This window comes from Sinohyriopsis cumingii, chromosome 6, assembly GCF_028554795.1.
Source record: "Sinohyriopsis cumingii isolate HCF-2022 chromosome 6, ASM2855479v2, whole genome shotgun sequence".
Lineage (NCBI taxonomy): Eukaryota > Metazoa > Mollusca > Bivalvia > Unionida > Unionidae > Sinohyriopsis > Sinohyriopsis cumingii.
Genome location: NC_142966.1, coordinates 141,903,156 through 141,930,226, shown reverse-complemented (window position 1 = coordinate 141,930,226; position 27,071 = coordinate 141,903,156). Strand labels below are relative to the sequence as shown.

The 27,071-nt window shown below is 36.4% G+C and overlaps 1 protein-coding gene across 5 annotated transcripts in view; it reads right to left on the bottom strand.

The window, feature by feature from the left end:
* LOC149798150 (uncharacterized) overlaps positions 1-27,071 on the bottom strand; it is an 88,939-nt gene that overhangs the window by 36,054 nt on the left and 25,814 nt on the right. The window lies entirely within an intron of this gene.

Genomic DNA, 27,071 nt, shown 5'->3' with positions numbered 1-27,071 from the left:
AGTGTTAGGACTGGTCGGCCTGGTGTCAGGATAATGTGACTGGGTGGGACATCATTATACATGTCTGCGGCATGATGCCCCAGTGCTAGACATCGCTATAAACTGCCACAGTGCAGACATCGTAGCGATAGGACTGAGAAATTGTTAAAGCTATGTTTAAAATCCAAATCACACACACACACACACTTATAAAAATTATTTCCATTAAATTATCCATTATATTATATTAACCAGTCCAATTTTCCATAAGAATTATTGCATTTTAAACAAAGGAAAAAACTTATTCGTATTTTTCAGAGTCTATTCCAAGAGAACACTACAGTACGACTAAGTGATGCTACCAGCCTCTCGAATGGTTATTATAGTTACACATTATGAGTCCTCTATATTTAAAATATTGAAATTGATTCACCAGAAATAAAGTTTTGTCATTTTATTCTTTTTCATTTTTCTGTGGTTGTTGGGTGGATGGCAATTGTATATTTCATGGATATTTAGTATTTGAGCATCTTTAATCTTTATACAGACACGTTTTACACTAATCATCTAGTCATTTTTTGGGGGGGTGGGTGGGTGGGGCATTGGTTTTGCATACGAGGTAAAACTAGGACATCACTTAACAGAAAACAACTCACACTTATATATCGTTTGGCAGGCATCTACCCTTATCGATCGATATTCGATGGATCTTTAACCTGCAATGGGTGTGTAGTTCCCGCAGATGAAGCTAACGGAGTTGTTAAGAATCACAAAGTGTTACCTACCCAACCCCTAACCCACTAACTCAATTTATCAGCACGTGACCTTCGAAAATATAGGTCAAATTACGATCTACAGGATGAAGTTAATGCAAATTATTATTAAATACGATTTATTACAATAAGGTTTGAATCAAGGATAGTTGCCGAAGTGGCCAATTTTATGAGAAAGACATAGTCAACTCTCGTGTGCGTGCGTTCGTGTGTGTGTGTGTGTGTGTGTGTGTGTGTGTGTGTAGGGGAACCCCTATAATAAATAACACGTCGGCAAATTGTCTATTAAAAAAAATCGAGCCCGTTCACCGATTGAAAACCACCTACACTGAAGTTTTAATAGTATGCATGGTGTGTTACTTACAAAGGCCCCAAATCAGGAATGCGTACTTTTCTAGATTGAACAAAATGATTGTAAAATGAAGCCAATGCAAATTTATAATTTGCAACATTAGAAGTCTGTTGAGCTTGTTTCCTAATCCTGTATTTTTTCAACAAAACCTTATATGAACATTTATTTCAAATAAATATTTTTAAAGTAACAAATACCATGTAACTGTGAATATTATTGATATTACACTTAATAATGTTACTATATGTGTAGTGTATTAGTACATTATTTATTCTGAACCAAAACGATGAATACAGATATTTGAAGAAAAACCTGTGCATTAGAGGTGCGTATATACCAATCTTGTTAGCACGGTACCTGGTAATCAATTTTACATAAATAAATTATAGTGTTTGTGCTTTTAAACATTGCGTTCTGTTAGGCTAGCAACATCGCTCCGTTGTAATTTGATCCCGCACATAATTTTCAACAGCATAAACACAATAATCAATAAATACAAATTGAGAGGGCGAAAAGTTTCATAGTTCCATGACTTGACTAAATCTGATAAACATTCTGTCAAATCATCCCTCTATAAAACCATTTTCATTCAACTTAAAACAAATTAGACACAGGTGTGACACGTGTGTATATTTAAGGTATGAGCTATGGCATATGACCGTAACAAGAGCACAGTACGAGTGACTAGAGTTCACTCCCACTTAAGCAATCACTTAGGGACCGGTAAACGTTTGGCTGGACGTGGTTGCTGAGGTCAGGTTACAAATGTATGAACAACAAGCAAAAGCGAAAATTGTACCCTGACTGGATGTTGTTTAAGCGGGATAAATATAATGGATGATTACATTGTATTTTCATGATCAGATTTTATGAATAAAAATAATAATGATAAAGTCTTACTAATGATTATACTACAACATTTCATACCCGTTAACAAAATACATCCCAATCCAGTTATCCGTATGAAATTATAAGATTTGGAACGTATGAATGAATGAATGTATGTTGTTTCGTTGAATACTTTCATAAAACGAATATCTTTATTGCGCACACGCGCGCGCGCGCGTGTGTGTGTGTGTGTGTTTCCATAGCCTATCACTTCAAGTTACAATCCTTTGATTTTATATACACTCGCTAATCGTGAATATTGTGTTCGCTAGATTAAAACCTGTGGTTTACTGTCCTGTTAGAAAATTCTCAAATGCCATATTCAAAACCTAAATAATATGTGGTACATTTTGATCGAAGTTTTTGTCCCCGAGAAAAAGTGGAATTGGATTGATCATATAACATCAAAATGTTCTGATGGATATGTAGCGAGTACATTACTTTTCAATCTTCGAATCAATTCAACTAAGTTCTGTTGATGACGCAAATATTGAATTATTGATACAAACATTTTCGTTTGACTCGTGAGCACTCAGATTCGCATCGAAGAGTTTTTTTCGGTGTTATATTTTACATTTACAGTGACAGAAAATAAACTCTCAAAAGGCTGAGATTTAATATCAGGTGAAACATCCTTCCCAATATGGCGTTATACAAGCTGCAATATTCCCATCTCTGCCTTATTTAAATTAAAAGTGTAAGTGTGTGTGTGTGTGTGTGTGTGTGTGTGTGTGTGTGTGTGTGTGTGTGTGTGAAATTGTGTAATTTTATATCTTTCACTTTCTTTGTGAATGTTTGAGTAATATTGCATTGAATATAACCGGATAAGTTCTGTAGTTGAATTACCGAGAATCAATAATTCATATACATAATTATTGAATAAATACTTCATGCAGTGTTAATCATACACATAACGAAGGTTGGTGTGAAATCCATTCATCTGGCAAGGAAGTATACAAAGGACTTACATGAAGATGATAAATTCTTTTAAGAATTTAATTTCATTTAGTTCATACAAGCACACAGGACTGCTCTGTAAACCAATAAAGACTATTTAGAAAGACCTGAGAAAGCAGTACTGTCAGGCAAATGTTTGTGCTCTACAGTGCTTGAAAACAATGCGTTGGGGGATATTTTCAATACTGGTTTTGTTGCTATTACCCCCTCGGACAGGCTTTGAGTGCTTTTATTAACAAAATCTCGTAAAGTCTTTGTTTTATTTGCATGTGTAAGTCAATATCGGGTGAGATACCCATATAAATTGATAACTGCTGAAGAATGTTAGGTTAAGCAGAACAAACTTGATTACTAAATTGCATATAATTGTGAAAAGCAAATAAATGACAAATCAATCAACCTCTCTCTCTCTCACACACACACACACACACACACACACACACACACACACACACACACATATATATATATATATATATATATATATATATATATATATATATATATATATATATATATATATATATATATATATATATATATGAGAGAAATTACTTAACGAGTGTTAAAGCATTATGAAGAAAAAGTAAATAGTTATTGCATATTAGTGTGACATCAGACTAATATCCTGGTCAGCCGCTCAAAGCAATTGTGAAAGCCAGCCTGGCTATGTCTTGCACAAGACTTCGTTGCCACCGCGTTGGGCATCAAGAAAAAGCGGCTCACGACTGAAGCACAAAGAATGCTTGCCACCGCACAAGAATAAATCTCAACAGAAAGTAGCAGGCTGGCAGATCAGAGCTACTCGCTACAGTGGGATCAGAGAACATAGTGGAAAAGGAAGCGGCAGCACAAGAACATTACAGCCTCCTGATATGAGTGACCCTTGGCCTCAACGTGGGGATTCATAATATGCGTGGCGACCTTATAAATAACTTCTTGATCTTTGCAGAACTCGGAAACCGCGTCGCCGTAGAAAATGAAAGTTGATCCGGGTGGAAAACGCCACGCGCACAACCAAAGAGGAAACTGAAAAGAAAATGAGGCAGGACGTACAAGACCACGTTAAAAACACGGAAGACGAACGAGGCTTGCCGTTGGAGGCTGCCAGCGCTAACTGAGAATTCCTTTGCACCCAGGTTAGCTGGATAAGGTAGACAGTCAACAAAAGTTCTCTTTAAGGATATCAATGTACATTTAGCCAATGTGGAGCAACCGTACGTGGGAAAGAGTCTGAAATATTAGTGCTGAATAAAAATCATGTGAAGAAGAACTGAGTATTGGACCAGCTTGCAAAATAATTGTTGACAAGAAATATAATCTCGGATGGAAGAGTATCTTAGTCTACTTAAAGTTAACACCCCATGGTTTAGATTGAGGTGGAACGAAGATGCAAAACAGATATGCATTGAGTATTAGGTCCACCCAGAACACCCTGAACCAACATGTGGTCAACTAGGGGTACAAAACCGTCACGGGCGTAATTGCTACTAAAATAAATAATGCCGTATTTGGAAGAGAGTCTTTAAAGAAAACTTCGTCGCCATAAAGCATTTACTCTGCGTATATAACGACCTCTAGCACTCGGTTCACCAGACAAACACTGTTAAAAAAATATGTTTTGTCGCATTACAGAGATCGTCAAGTAAACACAAAATCACAATCCCTACGAACAGAAAGCACACTGCTTGTGTCTGTTGGTCTGCATTTTGACAGGAATTTTGTAGCCCATCCCATTTCGGATCTAAAGATATTAACGAAACTGACATTTTATTTCACTACGTCGTCGTCTTGCGTGTATACAAAGGCAGCAGGTTAGAAGTTCATGTCGCATGGCAGTTAACTCTCGTATCCCTCTGATCAACGTATCTTTCCTATCACGCCGATCATAAGGGAGCTGTACTGTTTTAGTACCCAAAGCTCCAAGATCCACAAGACTGGCATCTAAAACAGATATATGAGGCTCACCATTCCTTAAGGGCTGAAGCAGAGCAGCGTTGCGTCTTCTTCAAAAGAAAAAGCTCTTATGGGCGGTACACGCGTTTAATGGCGTTGTGGACACTGGTGTTGCGAGGATAGGCATATTGTCAACATTTATTCTCACCCCATCGCGGCTGTCCTTGAGATCACAGCATTGTGCCGCGGACTAGCTAGCGTTACCGGAACTTTCATTAGCCTGCGACTATCTCTGAAGGCCAAAAAGCACGACGAAATTTACGGCACCGCCCAAACAAAACTCAGCACAATACCTGACCACATATCTGAGGTACTGCGTGACAATGCATCTCCGAGGAAGAGTTTAGGATTATCTTCTATGTCGTCGACAAATATACGTCCATGAAGAACGTAGTACGGGCTTCGTTACATAGAGCATACGCTTTGGATGTCGTAGACAGGTGGCAATACACGAATTAATAATCAGAGGGAAAGCCGAATCACGTGAGGATATCATGAAATGTCTCACTGGAAATTATCCGTGAACTGTGATTGGTCGGTGAAAGCCGTGGAAACGACCGAAACAATAGGATCCTCGGAAGCAGCTGCAACAAAACATTCTTGCTCTCTTGATCTAGAGCGAAGCATGAGGCCTATTTCCATCGCACCGCCATCCTATCATGCATTATTACCACCTTAACGTAATGCTCCGCGGCTCAAAAACAAGTTTGTATGCAGTTCAGTATACACGATGGCGTTTAGAAAAAAGACGAGTTAATGGGCACGCATTCGCACAGTAAGAGCGGCTACAAACATTGACAGAGCCCCGTTGCTTCAGCTACCTCGCTAAAATCGTCAGTGACATATTGTGAGCCGCAGAATAAAGTTCCCTCAAAAATGCTTTACACCCCAACCCATTCCGCAGGTTTTTATACGCTCGATAGAAGATGTGGGATATTCGCTAATAGTTCGCTTGCTTGAATGTGTTTATAACTTTCTAGTTTACGTTATCACTCTCCGGGATAAACACTCAGCTTCCTCAAAGTGTTTGTTTTCCTACATCGCTTAGTAAAGAGCAATGGCTTGCTAGAATGTGTCTGTAACTTTCCAATTTACAGTATCATCCTGGGGTAAACACTGCAGCTTCCTTAAAAAAAAATTATATAGCTATTCACACAATACAACGGCCGCCTCACATGCCATTGTCACCCTTGGGTACGGTTGTATCTGCAGCAACAGATCATGAATAATCAGTATCGGCATCCCAGTCACTACCGAGAACTCCAGCCTACACAATAATAAGCGTTGCTAATGTCATTACAGTCAGTGGTAAAACCTCGTCAATAATAAATCGATCCGTACACATTTGACCTCACCGATGTTCAATATGGTACGATTCGAAATCGCAAAAGTACCTGGAGGTAAAGGTGTTTATATGTTCATTTGTGATAAAATGTAACACCACCCTCATATTAGCGTACTGTGTGTCATATCTTTCATCCATCCTGATTGAATGGCAGATCTACTACTGTGAAACCGTTTGGACACTCAAAGAACCAGAAGAAAATCCAATTTTTTTACAGCAAAGTACAATGTACACACAATCGGGGTGCTTGACCGAGGGTGCTGGGTAGATAGGCAACCAACGTTTCCGCTGGAAACTAACTTTATCATCAGTAGGGTTAATGGAGAGATGGACAAATGGCGTGTGGGTCTTTTTTTTTTTTAAACTGTGAAATAGGGTTGGAAGCTTTTCTTCCCCTCTTTCTATGATCTTCTCGTCCACCTGCAGTTTCTCGTATACGGGTTTGTGTGTGTTAAGCAGGAATTATTGCCAATTCAAAAGTTAGATAACATTTCTGTTATAATACTAAAAACATTAAAAGAACGATAACTCCAGAGTTAATTAATTTTGTTTAGGTCTTGGCATATCTAATGATATCCTTAGCATTCTGCTGTAATCTTTCAGTGCCTGAAGTTAAATATGTTTTAACTTCCATGAACGATAGGTTCCTATTTAATATCATCAGTACTTTAGGTGGCGCAATATCTATCATATAAACGGTACTTGAAGTTAACAATACCACCTAAAGTTTCAAAATGGGTAGCTTATTTTGCTTGGATGGCGGTAAAGTTCTGAAGTGCAAAGTTTACCTGACACATAATACGCGGAAACTGCTTTCATTTTCGGCGAAATCAACAACAGCTTTAAATGCCAGCGCAAGCAATACAACACATATTCTGCACCTTAGCTCGTTAGTAAATAATAATAATAATAATCATAATAATAATAATAATAATAATAATAAAAATATTATTATTATTATTATTATTATTATTATTAGAAGAAGAAGAAGAAGAAGAAGAAGAAATATCATCAATATCATCTAACGAGAATAACACGTTTGGTCATACAACACGCATGCGTCACCTGGTCCGCAGCATGTTTACAGGCTATATTATAATTTTTTAAGACCGCTCCATTGGCCTAGTGGTTAGAGCGTTCGGCTTGGATACGGGAGGTCAAGGGTTCAAACCCCGACCGAATTATACCAAAAACTTATACAAATAGTACTTACAGCTGCCTCGCTAAGCGCTCAGCATTAAGAAGTTAGTGTTAGGGCTGGTTGGCCTGGTGTCAGGATAATGTGACTCGGTGTGACATTATGCTACATGTGTACGGCATGATGCCCCAGTGCAAGACGTCATTATAAACTGCCACTCTGCAGATATCGAAGCGATATGACTGACTTTTTTTTTTAAAAACTGCGCTAAAAATCTAAATTACACGCACAAATAATTTTAAAACTCACTTATACACACTTGGGCATATTCACACATGCACTGACACAGTTTTTAAATATCTTCATTAACGTACACATGTATACACATTTCAACATATCGACAGTCATCCAGACATACACGTAGGTCCTATAACACACACACACACACACACACACACACACACATGAGTTTTCAATCACAGTCATACCTACAATTAATTTCTTGGAACACTCGTGCATTCTTTCACCTGTATACGAACACAATTTATGACTCCCTCCGTTATCTCTCTCTCTCTGTATATATAAATTGGGGGTGGGGTGCGTGCGTGCGTGTGTGTGTGTGTCTATCCAACCCATCTGTCTCCCTAATTTACATATTACTTTGCACGCACCTAAATTGCACCGTTGTTTGTTAGACACCATGGAGATTTCGATACACACCTACTTAATCAACCAGCTGATTCAATGTTAACAAAATTCATGTACCATTTCCTGAATTGTTAATCCTTGTGTGCTTGCCTCCAGAATAAGGAGGGAATATGCTATATATTATTTAACAGAAGGAAGCAAGTATATATATTACAGGCGCATCTTTAATTTCAATTTATAGTTCTACATGTAGTTTTAAATGTGTTGTATCTATTTCGTCTAATCCACTGGAATGAAGAGTGTTATACAACAAATCAGTCTTGATACATTGTACTCAAATAACCAGGTACATCGTAATTTTGTATTTCGTTTAATGTGTGGTCATATGAGGACTCTTTGTATTGACTTCACGCCTCAAACATATATTCGACTATTCGGCTAGAATAGGTAACCGATCCTTGTAGCGCCTGTCATTTGAGACTGGTACACGTCTTTTGTTTGAACGTCGTTTTCGAAATGCGCAACAAAGTAACCTTATAGGACAGGTTTTATGTCTGGGTATTTTGAAGCGGTCCCAATTCATATGAGGTAAAACTAGGTCGTGTATTTCATGTAATCATGAAATTGGGATCGTGTATGCATTACTCTACGTATTATACTCTAAAATACTATTATAAAGGTATTAATGAAGGCCTTCTCTTCAGGCCATTCAACACGCTCAAGGAGACTGATTAAATATGGTGACTTGAATTTTTGTCTTAAAAGCTTGGTGAACATACTGTTAAAGACTGAGCTATTCACTGTATGGAACGAGGTAGCCCTTTTAAGGTTCGTAAGGGAGACAACCAGCGAGAGCTAGATAAGGAGGTGGGTGGGTATGTTCAAGATAGTATTATTTTTAATGGGTTACAGATCAAGCCCTGTATATTGATGTAAATGACTTACATGTCTGTTATTGAACATATTCTTTTTGCGGTATAGTTCTTTGGGTAAATATAATATCTCCCGATAGGTCAATAAGCTATAAATTCTCAATATAACAATAGTAATTGTACACAAGTTCATTACTCACTTTAACTATTATAAACAGATACGTGTCTATGATGTAAATTGGGGGGGGGGGGGGGGAAATGGTTGAATTGACAACGGCAATTTCACAATTTGTCATGTTTGCAAATATTGAAATTAGTTAAAGTTTTCGAGTCTTCAATGATAACTCGGATCCAAATATATGGAAAAGCAAATTGTTCACTTCCATATAAAAAGCAATGAATGGATTCATTGTTGTAATGTACGGCAACTCCCAAATTATAAATGTGGTTCAATTAGCTGGGATCTTGGTTGGAAATTAGATTTGTCGATTTCTTTTTTTTTTTTTTTTTGCTAATGACTTTAGATACAAGCATGGGATATAATATACTTCAAATTTCGAAACTGACAAGGATTTTCTTTGCTCGACATTTCTAAAATAATCAATAATTTCAGATTATTCAAGTAAATCGATTTGGGTCCACGTAAAGCTTTACTAAACGGACAGCACGCAAACAATTCAAATATATACTTGCTTGATATCCTTCAGAGCATTTCCAACATATTTGTAAACGCTAGACCATTTTAAAAAGCAAACAGTATATTTCATTCATATGTATACACGTAAGATAAATGATACACGAGGACGTGTCTGAAATAGATGAATTATTGTTTGTGTTACTGTTGGTTTCAACGACTCATTTATAACACATTATTGAATGGCAATGGGACCTAAGTGCCTTTCACAAGGACACACATAGGAAGCCGGCCCGGGCGGGTATTGAATCCGCGTCCCATGGTTTACGAATCCTACGCGCTACCAGCTCGGCTACATTGAAAAGCTGAAATCGATGATCTTTACGTAAGGTTTTGCTAATGCATTAATTGATGTCTTTAAAAAAAAGTAAATTTGATGAAAAGATGTTATGAAATATGATAAGATCGTTTAGCATCAATAATCTTATAAAATGTTATCCTTGTCAATTTCATATTTATTACGAGAACGTACTCTCTTTTTCTCTCTGTTTTGAAAACATTACTTATATTGACTTGATATAATACCGATCTTGTACACTTTCTATTTTTATTCCTTTTTAATCCCTGCCATGCACTGTATAATATAGCAATTAGTCGCATTGTGTAATTTAACTATTTAAATGCACTGGCCATAAAGAATATGTGACATCGGAGTCGGTTTTAAAGACATGTTTGTATAAAGTTCTTTTTAGAGCAGTGTTTGCTCTTAGCCACAAAATTCTCCATGTCTTAGAGGAAGACAAACAACTTAACTCCTTTCAATATGTCATACTTAGGTTGAAATATTTAACCCTTTTCAGTTCCATGGATTATATTGAATCAGAATATGTGACACACAAATGACGTGTTTTTTTTTTGTTTTTTTTTTTGTTTTTTTTTTTTTTTAGAAAGAAAAGAATGTACTACAGTCGATCAAAAATGGATATATTGAAGTTGCAAAGTGGCTTAGTAGATGACTGGTTGTTCCATTCACGGTTTGTAACAAAAAAAAAAAAACTAAGATTTTCTTATCTAACCTGTCCGTCTTCGTATGCGTACGTAAAGTCACACTATAATTTTCAAAGCGTTTTAGATACTGACTTAAAATGTGTGAATACCTATAAAGGCATCTTTTTACGATTTTCACAATAAAATAAAAAAATTGATTTAAAATGTTGGGTCTGGTCTAATTGATGGCCTGCTTTATATTGGCAAAGGAACGAAAGACGAATAAATTACACGGTACTATTTCAACTATTTCCACCCCCACCCCTCCCCCACAAAACAAGCTTAAAATGTCAGTAGAAACGCGCTCGTTGACAGGTTTATGTTACCTAAAGCTTCTTCTGCATTACGATCCAGGGAAGGACACACACGGCTTCATTCAATGTCTTGGAAACAGTTTCATTACAAATTCAGGCGACCGCTCCGGTGGCCTAAGTAGTTAGAGGGTCCGCCTCGGATGCGGGAGGTCGCGGGTTCGCATCTCGGTGGAATCATGCATAACACTTCCAAAAATGGCACTAACAGTTGCCTCGCTTGGCACTCAGCATTAAGAGGTTAGTGTTTGGACTGGTCGGCCTGATAATGTAACTGGGTGGAGCACGATGCTACACGTCCGTGGCATGATGTCCCATTGCTAGACATTACTATAAACTGCCACAATGCAGACATCGTAGCGATATAACTGAAAAACTGTGAGCACACACACACACACACACACACACACACACTTTGATCCTAACATCCAAATCTGTGCAGCTTTATTTTTCATTTCCGTGAATATTTGCGTGAGTTTTCTCTTATTTCTGTTAATTTGTGCGACCTCTTATTTTTTCTAACTTTTTATAAACAGACAGAAATCGAAACAAGTGCAGCAAGCTTTCTAAGAAAGCTCTAAAAGTGTGTGTGTCTTTGTGTATGTGCCTGTGTTCAATTAGCAAGCAGAAGTCCATTTGAATTATATAAAATTAAATTTTAATCAGACAATACAATTTCTTGAGATCTGTATTTAAAAGGCATAACCTCACAAACATGAAAGTTAAATATACAAATATACGAAAACGTTCTATATTCACTAGTCTGTTTGTAAAAAGTAGTACAATTATATAATGGTATCATTTCTTAGGCAAAAAGTAGTACAATTGTATAATGGTATCATTTCTTAGATTTACAGACCCATACTAAAATATATAATAATACTAATACGAAGTCCAAACATGTTTCTTATTTTTCAGGTAGCATTAGAGCTCCCACCTCCATGTGCACTGAAAACATTTTGCTATCCGTTAAAATGTGCACTTGTTAAAACGTAAAAAGATAAAAGTTGACATTTTAATGCTTGTTGAAAAGGAATGAACATCGTACACACCCAAATTTTATGCTAGTTGATTTGTTGTGCAAACATTAAAAAAAATCAGATGATTTTATTTTTATTTTTATGGCAGCCATAAGAAAGAGCACTCGACATTATATCACATAATACTAGTTTTTCTAAATAGGTAGCATTCCCATCGAGGAAACAAATGCAAATTGGAAAGAGCAATAATTACATAAAACACATACACTTCAGCTTTGAATGTTCTCCGTTTCAAACTAAATAATGTGATGAGAGTGGTTCAATGGAAATAAACTTGGACTTGCAAAACAACACATAGTCTCTTAGCAAATACTGCTCTCAAACAGTGTCCGAATTTGTCATCTTCTAAGTAAAGTAGCATGATTCTGCAGATAAAAACTGCATGCGAATTCTCACTTTTCGGAGCTATCATTATCATCATCATCATCATCATCATCATCATCATCATCAATAATAATAATAATAATAATAATAATAATAATAATAAATAATGTTGTTGTTGTTGTTATTATTATTATTATTATTATTATCACCATAATCATTATCATCATCATCGTTAAGATGCGAAACATGCTTAGGAACTCGAAGTTTGTTGTTTTTTTCGTTTTTAGTTTTTCTAGTGACCTACTATTTCGAGACTTTAAGAGGTTCGCGTGAATATGATATCGGAGTGTTTTCGTTTTTTGTCACCTGACATTTGGAAACTTTTTCGACAGGTTTAGTTCCTGACCTTTACTCAGCAGGAAACTGACAACGCTGTGCAAATATATAAATTCACACTTCGAGAAACAAATACGTTTTTTTTTATACAAATATTCATGATCATAGAAAGCGAGAGAGTAGAAACAGTTGTTTATTGGGGCTACAAGCTGGGCCTATCAATGCCTTCTCCATACCACACGGCACATCACATCTATAAGGTGTATGTTGACAGCGTCATTACAATATAAAGAAGCAAGAAACAGCAGCAATTGTTCGTACTTTTTTCATCATATAACTGAATACTTTATCTTTTTTTATCAAGGCATATTTAAGAACCATTCGAGACATATGTTTGCACTGCAGCCATAGGGACCTTGAGTAAACGATACAGTCATGTGTATTTTAAACTTCAGCAAACAATATGATTCACTCTTGAAGAGAATGAAAAAGAAGTTGTAAGAGTTGTTTATTTAAAGAGTTTTATATAGTCGGGATAGAGGAGTGTATTATGGTTATAAATGCCCTCCATTGTCCCCCCACCCGCAATGTCACAAAACACAAACATTGTAAAAATACTGAAATTACGATTCAAAATAAGATCACCGAATCGTAACAGCTGTTTGTACTGCGTTTATCCCATGATCCCAAAAAGTGATAACAGTAATAAACATTTATGGACGCTCCACTCGTCAAAAAATTGGTGAAAAATATATAGGCTATATCATGCTCATCATCAGTCAACTAACCTGAAGTCTACCACTGGGTTTCGAATTATTTTTACTATGCCATAGAAGTCCGGATAATCTGAATTTTTGCACCCGTTTTTCATACATACATACATACATACATACATACATAGAGAAAGTGGGCCCTGAGTGGTCTAAAGCGCTCACCGTTACGGATCACTGCCATCTCACCCATGTCTGCGTGGGTTCGAGTCTCGGATTCGGCTAATGTGGGTATGTGAGAAAGCTTGCCAGTAGCTCGTGGGTCGGTGGTTCTTTCCGGGGTTTTCCCGGGTTCTTCCTCCACCATTAATACTGGCCGCCATGTATAGCCTATCGTGTGCTGAAAAATGGCTTTAAACCCTACAACAACAACAACCATCTCACCTCTGCGTGGGTTCGAGTCTCGGGCTCAACCAATGTGGGTACGTGAAAAAGCTTGCAAGTCGATTCTCGTGGGTCGGTGGTTCTTTTGGGGGTTTTCCCCGGGTTCTTCATCCACCATTTATACTGGCCGCCATGTACAGCCTAGCTTGTGCTGAAAAATGGTATTAAACCCTGCAACAACAACAACGATTAAAGAAGTGTAAGAAGAGTAACTCTGCAACATTCCCCCGTGTCTAGGAGAATGTCATTAGTTACAAATTGCTCCTGTTTTACCCCTCAGTTCAATCAATCAAAATGCTTCTTTCCTTCTAGTAGCCTATGAACATCCTATTAAAAACGCTTGTGCGCGTATGTAAACCCCCTTAGTTATATGATAACGTTTAATGTCTGCAGCCAGCTAAAATTTAGCCCGGTAAATAAGCCCTCAAACCTGTACTGATGCAGAAGGTCCGTTTGAGCCAGATAGCATTTCTTCATAAACCCGTGCAATTGACGCAAATAAATTGTCGGCAACTCATCAATGTACATCATAGACACCGTTATATCTCGCGGCTCCTGAGTTACAGACGGGTTGAAAAGGCCTTTCGGCGATATGTAAAAAATAGTTTGAAAAAAAACACTATGTTGGAATAACACAACCCTACGTCCTGGATACATCTAACTGTCAATTAGATGAGACTTCCGCTCATTCGTTCATTTGAAACTTTCGATTGCTTCATTCATATGACTAGACTCAGGCGTCTGTGGATATGCCAGGTGGCTGTCACGCGCACATGGGAAGCAAGTATAATACTCTCCACATCTATTTTGTTTTGTTTTGTTTTTATCTACTGAACAAGACATGAATTACATCGTGTAGTTTGAAATATTGTTAACTATACGCAACAGTATTTGTCAGATCGAGTCACATGACTAAAACGAAGATTATAACTCGTACCAATATGACGTAAATGTTACGTACGTAGGTTGTTGTTGTTGTTGTTGTTGTTCTGGGGTTTAACGCCATTTTCAGCACAAGATAGGCCATATATGGCGGCCAGTATAACTGGTGGAGGAAGAACCCTGGAAAACCCAGGAAAAAACCACCGACCCACGAGAAGCTACTGGCAGGCTCTCCCACGTACCCACGCTAGCCGAGCCTTGGACTCGAACATACGCAGACAGAGGTGAGATGGCAGTGATCCGGAACGGTGAGCGCTTTAGACCACTCGGCCACTCGGGGCCCCACGTACGTAGGTAAATGTTAAGTGAGTAGACATCTAATCAAATAGCAGCAGAATTTTCGTTTTGTTTGAATTTTGTTTTATGAGACTGTCTCTTCAATTCATGGATAATATACGTATTTAAAAAAAATATATTTTAATGTATTACAAATTTTATTCGGTGCCTACATCTTGTAATTATCACACTCTTTAAAATATCAAACAATCAAACAAACAAAATCGATAACACTTAATGTTCAAGATAATACCCATTAAAGACTTTCAATGACTTTTCAGAGTGGCGATATGTCACGCTATAACATGTTTAGGTCTGTACCAAACTAAAGTAAAGACGCCATGATTAACTGATAATGCGTCACACTTACGGTACTAGTGATACCGAAGATAACTACCAAAAATACGTCTTGGAATAAGGAACAAAAACGTACTTTCCGCTACGATATGAAAATATTATCCAATCACATCAGTTTGGAACGGAGGAGGAGGAGGAGAGTTTACCAAATTAGTCTTTATGTTGTGTGCGAAGGACGTCACAAACTAACCAATCCCGAAACGTATTGTTAATAGTTAAGGATCTATGATACTGGCTTGCAAATCTAGATTGCTTTAAGGTATCACGCCATGTTTGATTGAACAAATGTAGCATTTCCGTCTCACATTTTTCCTCCAGCTACTGGTACTCATGCAATATTGAGCAAATTCCCTAATTATTGATTAAAGAATATCATGACTGCGCATTGAGATAGTGGAGAAAGCCAACGATTTCATGTATCGCCTCTTATCAAGGATATCACTAATTTTAATACTGGAAAAATAACATAAATTATTTATAGGTATTTATCTTTAAGAAAATCAACTATATGTACCACAGAGTAATATAATGCTTCGTGGCTGTAGAATTGGTTTGCAGGAAAATAAGTCCTGGAAAGTGACTTGAGATATTATCTGCATAAGTGAATCGGAAATAGTATGATTGAAATAAACTACATCACTATATATATTCACAAGGCACTTTTCTTATTACTACGTTTGCCTTTTAGACGAACGTTTCCCACGTGAGCAATATTAGGCCCACTTGGACCTCTCGCTTGAGACATTACCTGGTGTCTGCGTGCGTATGTGCGTGTGTCTGCGTGTGTGTTTGTGATTTAGAGAGAGAGAGAGAGAGAACATTGAACGACCTCACTTGTCTCATGTCGTAGAAAAACTGTATGCCAATACAAAATATCCCCACTCCCCCCCCCCCCCATCCAGTGAAACAAAGGCCCCACAAATCTAGCCATATATTGAGTAAGCCGTATATGAAAACCGATCGAAGACATAACAGAACACGAGCTGTACCGTGTACTAGTAAATTTAGTCAATTTACATTTCTTACTGCAGTCTAAATAAAATTGCTAAATACTTACTCTTCAAATCAATGTACAAAAGGTTTCAAGGTTATCTTAAATTAATTATATTTTATGATACAATAAAACACGTTTCAATTTACAGAAAATAAAAATTACCTTGATAGAATGTTTACACCGTATGAAGAATGTACATAAGGACATGTAAGGTGGTTGTATTTGCTATGTAAACATGGTAATTCAGATGCATTAGTCCAATTCTTTCGATGTCATGTACGAAAGTGGGACAGGTGTGCTTTTTATCAAGGTAATTTGAAATAACTTGAAAACCTACAGAAGCTTATTTCTTCGGGACGAAATTTAAAAATAATGGTATGAAGAAAAGGTAATGTCTTAGCAAGAGGTCCTAGTGGGCCTAATATCGCTCACGTGGGACACGTTCGTCTAAAAGGCAATTGTTGTAATAAGACTGGTGCCTTGTTTTGAAAGAAATCCATGACATGATGATTTCTAGATTTTTGGTAAAAGCTGGTGGCATTTGACTTATTGTTCAACTTTATTTTATCTTCGAGAAAGTTCATTTGGACAGAAATGGTGCCTTGTTGCTTTCTGCACGAATGTGAAAGAAGTTTATGCATGGACTCTACAGATCTGATATGTGAGGGCAGTTTTGGAGAAAAATTCTTTCTATGATATTTTTAACATTGTTACGACACTATGGGCTTGAACTAAGTAGCAGAAAGGAGCAATTCCAGCAACTGTTGTAAAATTCAACAATTAATTTATTTCCCTAGCATACAAAGGAAAAATTTAAAAAGACCTTAAAGTACTGTGAAATAAATCCCACATAGTCGTAAACGTTCTATCGCAAGTCCAATAGCATAAAGTTCTAACTGAATTTCAGTGGTATTCCAAATAAATTTCGATATTGAATGTGCTGATATGCCTCTGGTCTCAACTGTGGTAATGGATCTGTAGCCTGGAGTGTGACGATGTGCTAAGAGCATTTTGATGTATCACAATAATGTAATCCAAACTGTTCCTGTCTGAAGTCACTATAATTTCAAATTGATGTCCAGTCCAAGAACAAACTGAGCACTTTAATGTTCCAGTGAATAGGAATTTGAATAAATAAATCCACCCAGGTGAAACATTAAACACAATCGTAAGACTGATTCTGCTTCAGATGTTATGGTAGGAATGAGCAAATGTTTAAAGTAAACAAGATTATATAACCCTTTATAACCTTTCCACCTGGTTGTTTTGAAGCAACGCTGTTGATGTGTGTGTGTGTGTGTGTGTGTGTGTGTGTGTGTGTGTGTGTGTGTGTGAGAGAGAGAGAGAGAGAGAGATTTTGATTTTTAACGTAGCATTAAACAATTTGTCAGTCATATCGCTACGATGTCTGCAGTGTGGCAGTTTATAGTCATGTCCAGCACTGGGGTATCATGCTGCAGACACGTAGCATCATGTCCCGCCCGGTCACATTTTCCTGACACCTAGCGAGGCAGCTGTTAGTGCTATTGTTATATGTATTTAGCATGACTCGACAGGGGTTCAAACCAGCGACCTCCCGCATCCGAAGCGGGCTCACTAACCACTGGACCACCAGAGCGGTCCACGCTGTTGGTAGGGGAGCCACGCCATATATAACCTTCATTGGGCGTGTCCTAAGAAATATTCATATCATGTTGGATCAAAATTGGCTAGTCCTTCTTAAAGAAGCTGAAAATATTTTTCTATGGAAACCAAACAACTGCCAAGGAAGACCCATCGTACGCACTATGAATACTTTTGTGCAATCCTTTCAACAGGATGTAACACTGCTACAATATGTTTATTACGAGTGTGAAAAAAAAAAGAATTACCATTTCTGTAGAATGTAACACTGCTACAATTTGTTTATTTTGAACTAATACAAGTGAGTTTTGTAAATGTCATTCAATCAATTCCGTCAATACAGAAAAATAACATTTCTCGACCAGAAATATTGCAAACATGCCATTCCAACTTTTTGTATTTCTATTTAATATGTCATAGCATTATACCTAAACAATACAAGCTACCTTATGAAGTACCACCTTACAAAAAGTTGACAAATCTATTGTTGATGTATGTAAATCCTTATCACTTCTCTACAATGTCGGTAAGGTCCTAGAATAAAGATCTGTAAAGACATTAATAAACATTTCTATCAAAGCAACTTCCTATAAAAATATCAATCGGGTTTTATACCGGATCACTTTTAATTCTTTTAAACACATTAATAAACATTTCCATCAAAGCAACGTCCTATAAAAAATCAATCGGGTTTTATACCTGATCGCTCTAAAAAAAATTCTTTTAAACACATCGACGTTTATTAATTATCATCTGACACAGTAGTTGATCAGAACCTTCCACGTACTGTCTTTGTGATTTATCCAAAGCTTTTAATACAATGTAGCATAAGGTTAAAAAAATTAAAATGTATATGATGGAGGGAAATCTATTAGGATGCCTAGAATATTATATTTTAAACAGAACTAAGACAGCTATCTCTGGAAATGAATATTTAAATGTTAGTCAGTCGTTTGAAGGTGTCTCGCAGGGATTAGTTCTGGGCCTATTTCTGTTTCGTGCTTGTGTTAACGATATAGATGATAGTTTAAGATCTCTTAATCTTGCTACAAAGTAGTCCCACATATCCATTGCTCATTAGGGCGTATTAATATCCTATCCCTCTGCCCACTGTGAAGGGGTGAACACAGCAGGTAGTTTCTATAGCGCCTTGCCATGATCTAATGTGCAAAAAAAAGATATAGTTGTTCTGCCATATCAAATAACTTCTATTGAACTTTTAGGTGCACTTTATACGAATATCAAAGGCATGTACTTTATTAGAAAGTCACCATTTTACATTTTTATGTTGATATAACTACTCTTTCTCTCGTACATGACTCATATGCCATTAACAAAACAACTCTACTAAAAGAAACATTCAGAAATTCATGATCGAAACAACATTTTACTATGTTTACAAAAGACTAGTCAATAATATATATATACTCATAGTCCTATTTTATGGTTCTTTCATTTACTTATATTCCTATTCAATGCATCACTCATGCACTTAAATTTTTATTCTATGGTCCTCACGTCTACTTAAATTCTTATTCTATGGTCCTCACGTCTACTTAAATTTTTATTCTATGGTCCTCACGTCTACTTAAATTCTTATTCTATGGTCCTCACGTCTACTTAAATTCTTATTTTGTGGTCATCTCATGTACTTATATTCCTACTCTATGTTCCTCTTGTGTACTTATATTTATATGGTCCTCTCACATCTGTACCGTTCTAACGGGGAGACGGATCTATGGGCGGACGGGGCGGTTGCCCCATGGCGCAAAAGGTCTTGGGGCGCCAAAATAGCTGATCAAACTTAAATAGCAGCAAAATCGTTGGCAGGGCCAGCATTCTCACCCAAGGTGACATTTATCCTTAGCACGCCATTGTCTCATATACTCTCTCTCTCTCTCTCTCTCTCTCTCTCGTATATTAAACTGACAATTGACCGTTATGTATCTTGACTACATGCTTATGGTTCTATAATGGATATAAACCAATAAGCTGGTCACCTATTTCTCATCCATTTACATGTGTACAGATGTTCTCATCCATTTACATGTGTACAGATGTTCTCATCCATTTACATGTGTACAGATGTTCTCATCCATTTACATGTGTACAGATGTTCTCATCCATTTACATGTGTACAGATCTCAACCACGTTGAGAATATGCTTAATCTATTGTAAAACATAAGCGAAGTTCGTGATGACTGCCAAGAAATTCGATATATAAAACAGGTTGTAGTAAATTATTTCAAGTAGATAAAGACCAAGTCCATACCTATACATTTTGGATTCAAAGGAACCAAATAAATTAAATGACACATACTAATTAAAGTATCCATATATTACAAACCCCTTAGAATAATATTTTAATGAAATGCAAATGCTCGATGTTCGAGTTGTCTGTAAGTTCACGAGAGAAGCAATACATATTCTCAACAACAGGAACAAGACAGTTGAAGTGAATAATCAAATTCAGTCAAACAAATATATTACATCATGCAGTCACACACATTTCAATACGGCATAGAATCGATTGTGTTTAATTATGCAGCTACCGTATACAATCACCTATAAGTTAAGTACGAGTGCAAACTACACAGACCCGGATCTGCTATTACATAATGCAGGCTTGGCAGATTTGAGTATATGTCGTTTGTTAAGAGAAATCAGTAGAGGAGGAAAACAACCACACTGACCCTAATCTACGGGCATAATATGCAGTTGGACTCGATTTCTATGCGAATACAGATGGGACTGCTTTTTACGCTGTAATGTTACAAAAGCGTTTTGTATGAGAAAAGAAACGTAATGTTCATGAGGCAGTTTTCTAAATTAGCGATTCCCCCTATTCCAAACCAGTATTCTAAATTAGCGATTCCCCCGTTCCACGCCAGTATTCTAAATTAGCGATTCCCCATGTTCCACACCAGTATTCTAAATTAGCGATTCCCCCTGTTCCACACCAGTAAAAGCTTAGCTCTCCATCCCATCTACAGAATGTGTTCTAAGCCTTGTATACACATCTGAAAGCAACACCAGCCAAGTTCTAGAGTTTAAGATATGTATATCGAACTATGTAAGAAGGAGTGATGCAAAATTACACACACACACACACACACACACACACACACACACACACACACGCAACGTACGCTTGTCGGCATACATAGGCATAACAGACGTGGGAGGGCAATAAAAAAGAAAAATATGATAATATATATGGGTTCATTCTGATACTGTGATTTTCATGTGAAGTAAATGGTGTTGAAACTTCTAATCCCAATCACATCACGTAATTCAATAACCTTTGTATTTTTTATGTTCGTGCAATATTCACGTCTTATATTTCTACGACTCAAATGTGACTTTGAATAAACTATCATTAAAGACGCACGTCTTTTTATCACATGTACCAATCTAACCCCACGTCAAAATCCATTATATAAGCATAGCCACTGAATTCGTTTACGTTTGAATCGATTGCTATTCAAGTTAATTCCGCCCTTTTCAATAAATTAATAGAACATACAAATAACACTAATCTTCACTGATTCCACAATAAATGTGGTTCAAATTATGTCAGTCCCTGATATACCCTGCTTATGTATTTTTTGCATGTTTTAGTCTTTGTCAAATGGTAGTACACCTGCAAGAAATATGTCTGGCTTATACAACACTTCTTCTTCGTAGTTATGCCTGGTAAAATGGTCTTTCATCCCAGAGTAAATGTTGTTGCTTTGTGTCGTTGTCCAAACATAGATTCGATGAAAGTTCAAATGGTTTAGTTGGGTTTAATAGTTAATAAATCCATATATATATATATATATATATATATATATATATATATATATATATATATATATATATATATATATATATATATATATATATATATATATATATATATATATATATACCATATATATATATTGAATACAAAAAAATAACCTGTATCGGTGTGCACATTGAAGTTTTCGGCAAGTACTTTTGTTATTGACATTGCTTTCCAGTGCGTCGTTGGGGTGCAGTAACCAGCATTAGTTTCTTTGCGCTTGTTGCCATGGATGTTTGGCTCCCGGATCGAAATGTTTTGTGTGTAACGGTTTGAAAAATCAAGCTCACTTAAAAATATCTTTTTTCGAAATCACAAACGACAGATTACTCCTTTTTTTGAGCCAGTCATATAAGGATATAGCATCCAGCCACTAATAAATTCTGAAATATCTTGATAACTGCAGTATATCAGGTCGTCAGTCGAGATGTGTACATCTCCCCATCAAACGAGTACTTTCCTCAGACTTGGCAGAAACCATGAATGTTGTTTCGCATTTATTATATACCCCTGCTTTGAAATAATTTCAGGAACGAAAAAATTAATATAAATAAAAAAATATATTTAATTAAATATAAACTGGGATTATAAAGTTCGATTTAATGTGTACAAAAAAGACGCATGGAATTCAGTGAAAACAGCTAATATACTGACCACCAGAAGAAATTCATCACTTTCATCTAAATATTTCTTTCACACTTGGTACTTTCCATAAAGCTATGAAGACTGAATATTCATTATCATTTCCTAGTTTTTTTCTCTCTCTGGAACAAGCTGGTGAGTTTCATACTTTGAAGTCAGCAGGAAATACCAGCATAGAAATTTTCTTTTACAGCACATTTATACTGGTGTTACGAGTCTATGCTCTTAACATAAGTAACAAAAAAGATGAAGGCAACAAACTTTGTAAAATTTAACAAATAATTTATTTCCCGAGAATATAAAGTAAAAAATGAGAAAAAAAAGAACTTACGGTATTACAAATTAAATCCAAAAATGACCGAGAATTTAAACCACAAGTCCTAGTAATAAAAAGACCTGAATGAAACTAAGTTCAAGTCCCGATGAGATCCAAATTTGACGGCCATGACGTGTCTATTATGGTCAGCGAAGTGCTGATGTATCAACAGTCTCTTGTTGAATCACATAAATATTATTCCAGGTTCAAATACAGTATAAATTTCAATGACTGTCTTTATCCAAGAATTTTGACAGAGTACTTTTATATTTCCAGAGAAAATAATCGCTTGAATTCCATAATTTGAAGAAAATAAATCTCAGCCCAAACTGGACACAACATTATACAACTTAAAGCGCCAGATGTTAAATCATGACTTGTAAAATCCTTACAGTCACAAGATAATATAGTTCTCTGTTTGATCTCAGGTCAAATTAGCATTTTTAGCCTATGAAATTCACGTGGGAATCTCCAAAACCCTGACCCTGATCAAGATATTTAACACTTCTTGTTTACCTGAATAATAAGTTGGTTAATACGCTCATACACAGTGAGTATAATAAAGCTATTTTTAGTTGTTTACATAAATGAAATAAGAAAAGGTCAATCAAATCAAGCAGAAATTAACTCAATTGTGGACAAGGTCGAGTCCAGCAAACAATGTTACATTACATGTAATGAAATAAAACAAATTTAAAACTAACAGATAAACAATTAAATAAAATATACATAACACTTATAAAAGGAATTCATACATTTTCCACAGTTACGGTTTTACGTTTCCTCAGCATCTGTTTCAGTCTGTGTGTGTGGTACGGAAAAACGAAAGAAGCATTCTTGTTGTACGCAAGATCAATCATGTAAATATTAAACGGGTATGTACTCTAAAGTATAATCCAATTTATCCGAACTTCTCGTATTAAACAGATTACGTGCAGACAAATATACAATATAAATGCCAAGAATAGTTAACACACAGGTTGGCTGACAAGGGAGGTAAAAGTCACATAATATGATGAACCCCATGTGTGACCGGGTATCAGCCTCATTTTGAATTGTCGTCTAAGAAATACTGCGTATAATGCGAGTGGATTTATCGTTTGAATGTAGACGAATAACTCACATCAATTTCATTATTTGAAACTGCATCACGCCAAACATTGCAATATATTACGTCACGATTTCTTACAATAAAATATAAAATGACATCATGCCGGAATAAAAAAACAAGAATTAAAGTCTGATACAGTCTGAAACAAAATCGATAAATGCTTAAAATTCTATTTTTAGAATTTAGCTTTTAGGTCTCTGGGTCCTGTTTCCCACTTTGACTTGTCGTTTATAAACTGCAGTTTCATATAGTATGAAATAAAAATCGATTATATCTTTGTACATTTTACATTTAATCTATGGTAAGTGAATCCCGTTCGAGAACATACAAACGCCTTAAACAAACACAATTATATATATATATATATATATACACACACACACACACACACACAAGTCTTCCATTACGGAGACACATACTGCTAACTTAATATCTCCATGGAAGCGTACGAAAGTATGTCAAATGTTTGTAATGAAATATATTCTGAGCCATTAAATGGGGTTCGTCTCCTGCATCTTGGTCTGGAGACGGACATAGCAGTACGTGGAATATTAAGAAGAATAATATTTTCAAAGAAGCTTACCTACTCAATAATACATAACTCAGGATGTAATTAGGCCTTATAACATACATTTTTTGGCAGGTGTAAATCGGCCTTATAACATACACTGTTTGCCGGGTGTAAATCGGCCTTATAACATACACTATTTGCCGGATGTAATTAGGCCGTATAACATATACTGTTTGCCGGGTATAATTCGGCCGTATAACATACACTGTTTGCCAGGTGTAATTCGGCCGTATAACATACACTGTTTTACTCACTAATGTGTTAAATACAAGGAAATTAATGCAAGAGGAATATTTCCTTCAGAGTGGTCAGAGTGTATTCCTAATATCAAAAGAGATCGCCATGTGCAATCATATAAAGGGATTGGTAAGCTTTTGTGGGAACCTTACACTTGTGAAATTATATAAACTGCACTGTTGTACAGTACAAACGTATCTGGGTTGGGGTTTGCGAGTCACAAAATGAGCCCCGAAGTCTGAGTTTGTATTTTATATCCACGCATTTGAAGAAGCCTTGCAACAAACACATCTTGATCGCTGAAATGCTTATTGTGAAATCGGAAGAATATGATTATACGTCTTTAAAACCATGCTCTTCAAGCAGGAATACAAAGTCTATCCAAAGTAAACAGAAAGTGGACCCAAACATAAAATGCGTACCCATATGACAATTTTTATCAGGTGGAACAGTGTTTGTATTTTTGGTATACACATTCCAATGAGAGCTCACGTAGTGGCGCCCACCTCCGCTATAAAAATAATAATCTAATAAAACCAGGGCTGGCCCTAGACCAAATGGAGCCCCAGACAAGGAGCGAGTTCGGCACCGTCCCCCACCACAGTCCACCCTCATCCTCATGCTATTTGTTCAATAGTTGAATGCCATTTTTTATTTTCCGACATCCCCCAAGTCCGACGCCTCGAATGCCCATAAATCGGACCCGGGTCATAGCCCATTATTATATGTGTCCTACCTTCTTGTCATAATAAAAATTTATACCATGTTTCATGATGAGATCTCAAACAGTTAAGACGATATTAATTATTAAAAATAGGACTGAGAGACTGATAATTAAACTTTCTAAAAAATGCAAATACTTCTTTAAATACTGATAAGACAAAGCCAGCTATGTTAGAAGACCAGTTGCCCAGGCATCAAACAAGATCATGCCATGTCTGATGTAGATACCTCAGACGGTTAAGAAGATTTGAAGTTAACATAAAAAATTGAACATTCGGAGATAAGTAACGGTATAACTCTGACAAAACCAAATCGCACGTGGGACACAAACTCCCGCCACATACAAATTCATTCAGATTTCATGAACATGTCTCAACTGGTTCAGGAGATATTAACTGGAGGAGAGAGTAAGGGATGAACAGACACGCACAATTTTTAATTTAAAAAAATTTGGGTAATCTCTTAAAATATGTATCAGACAGAGTCTATTTCATAGAGAATATAATTTCTAGTTACGAAACAAAACTTGCAAAGCTTCGAAACAATATCTCAATGGGTTCAGCTTTGTTACGTAAACAAACCTCGGACGGACGGACGGACAACCTGACTCAAGGGATATAAAATATAAAACACAAATCAATGGTCTTTAGAATAGCTCTTTGCTGACTAAATTAACAATATTGGCGTCAGCTTTAATCTTTACTACATTTTACGATCTAATAAAAACGTATCAGAAGGTTTTATGGAAATGTTTAAGGACATGCTGGTTTTATGCAGCAACTTTCATAAGAAAATTTAATGTTGATTGTGTTTGCTAAGTAAACTCTTACATTAAAATACATCAGTCAAATTCTTTTGATGTTAGACGTAAAGGAAAAGAGTACAGGCGTTATATACATGCCATCGGGTAACTTGGAAGAAAATAAGTAAAATAAAACGTCTACACACTTATCTTTCATCAGAGGAAAACTGCTGACAACGCAGATTGTGAAGAGGAATGTAAACAAAACACGCATAAATTTACCTCATTTGACTATCATACGTTAAAACTTAAACTATGAATTGAAGTCTGTTTCATCAATAGAAGCATTTAAAATACACCCCACCCACTTCCGCTCAGCTCTATGTCCCCTGTTTATCATGCTCCAGGGCAAGCAATAAATACTGGAGATAAACGCTTGTTTATTGGATGTCTGTTTCTTTACGGAACCAATGGGATCCTTTTATTAGAGGGATGACCAGTCTATCTACAGATGTACTATTTTGCTTTTTAAACGGAGGTAAGCCTCTGAAAACACCTTCCATCAAAAACGTTGGCAAATTTGTTCTCCGCGCGTGATTTATGTGTATGACATTCTTGTCTTGGAAACAGACAGTAATAGCCAAATAATTAACACGACAATTAATTTCGATCAATCTATATATGTATCCAATTACCTGATACACGTACAAATTTAAAACTGCCTGTAACATAGCATTGCACTGGGCCGTTGTGACTACCCTAGAAGTCGTAAGCATCTTATACGCATTTCAGGAGAAATTTCAGCTTGGTGCACGTAACCTAAGTAAAACTTTCATGGGAAATTTTTATTGTTGTTGTTGTTGTTCTTACAATTTGAATCTGCGTTTACATTTTCCTAATTTCTAAGCATTTATTTGAAACAAGGCCGACACTTTTTTGGGTGAGAATTAAGA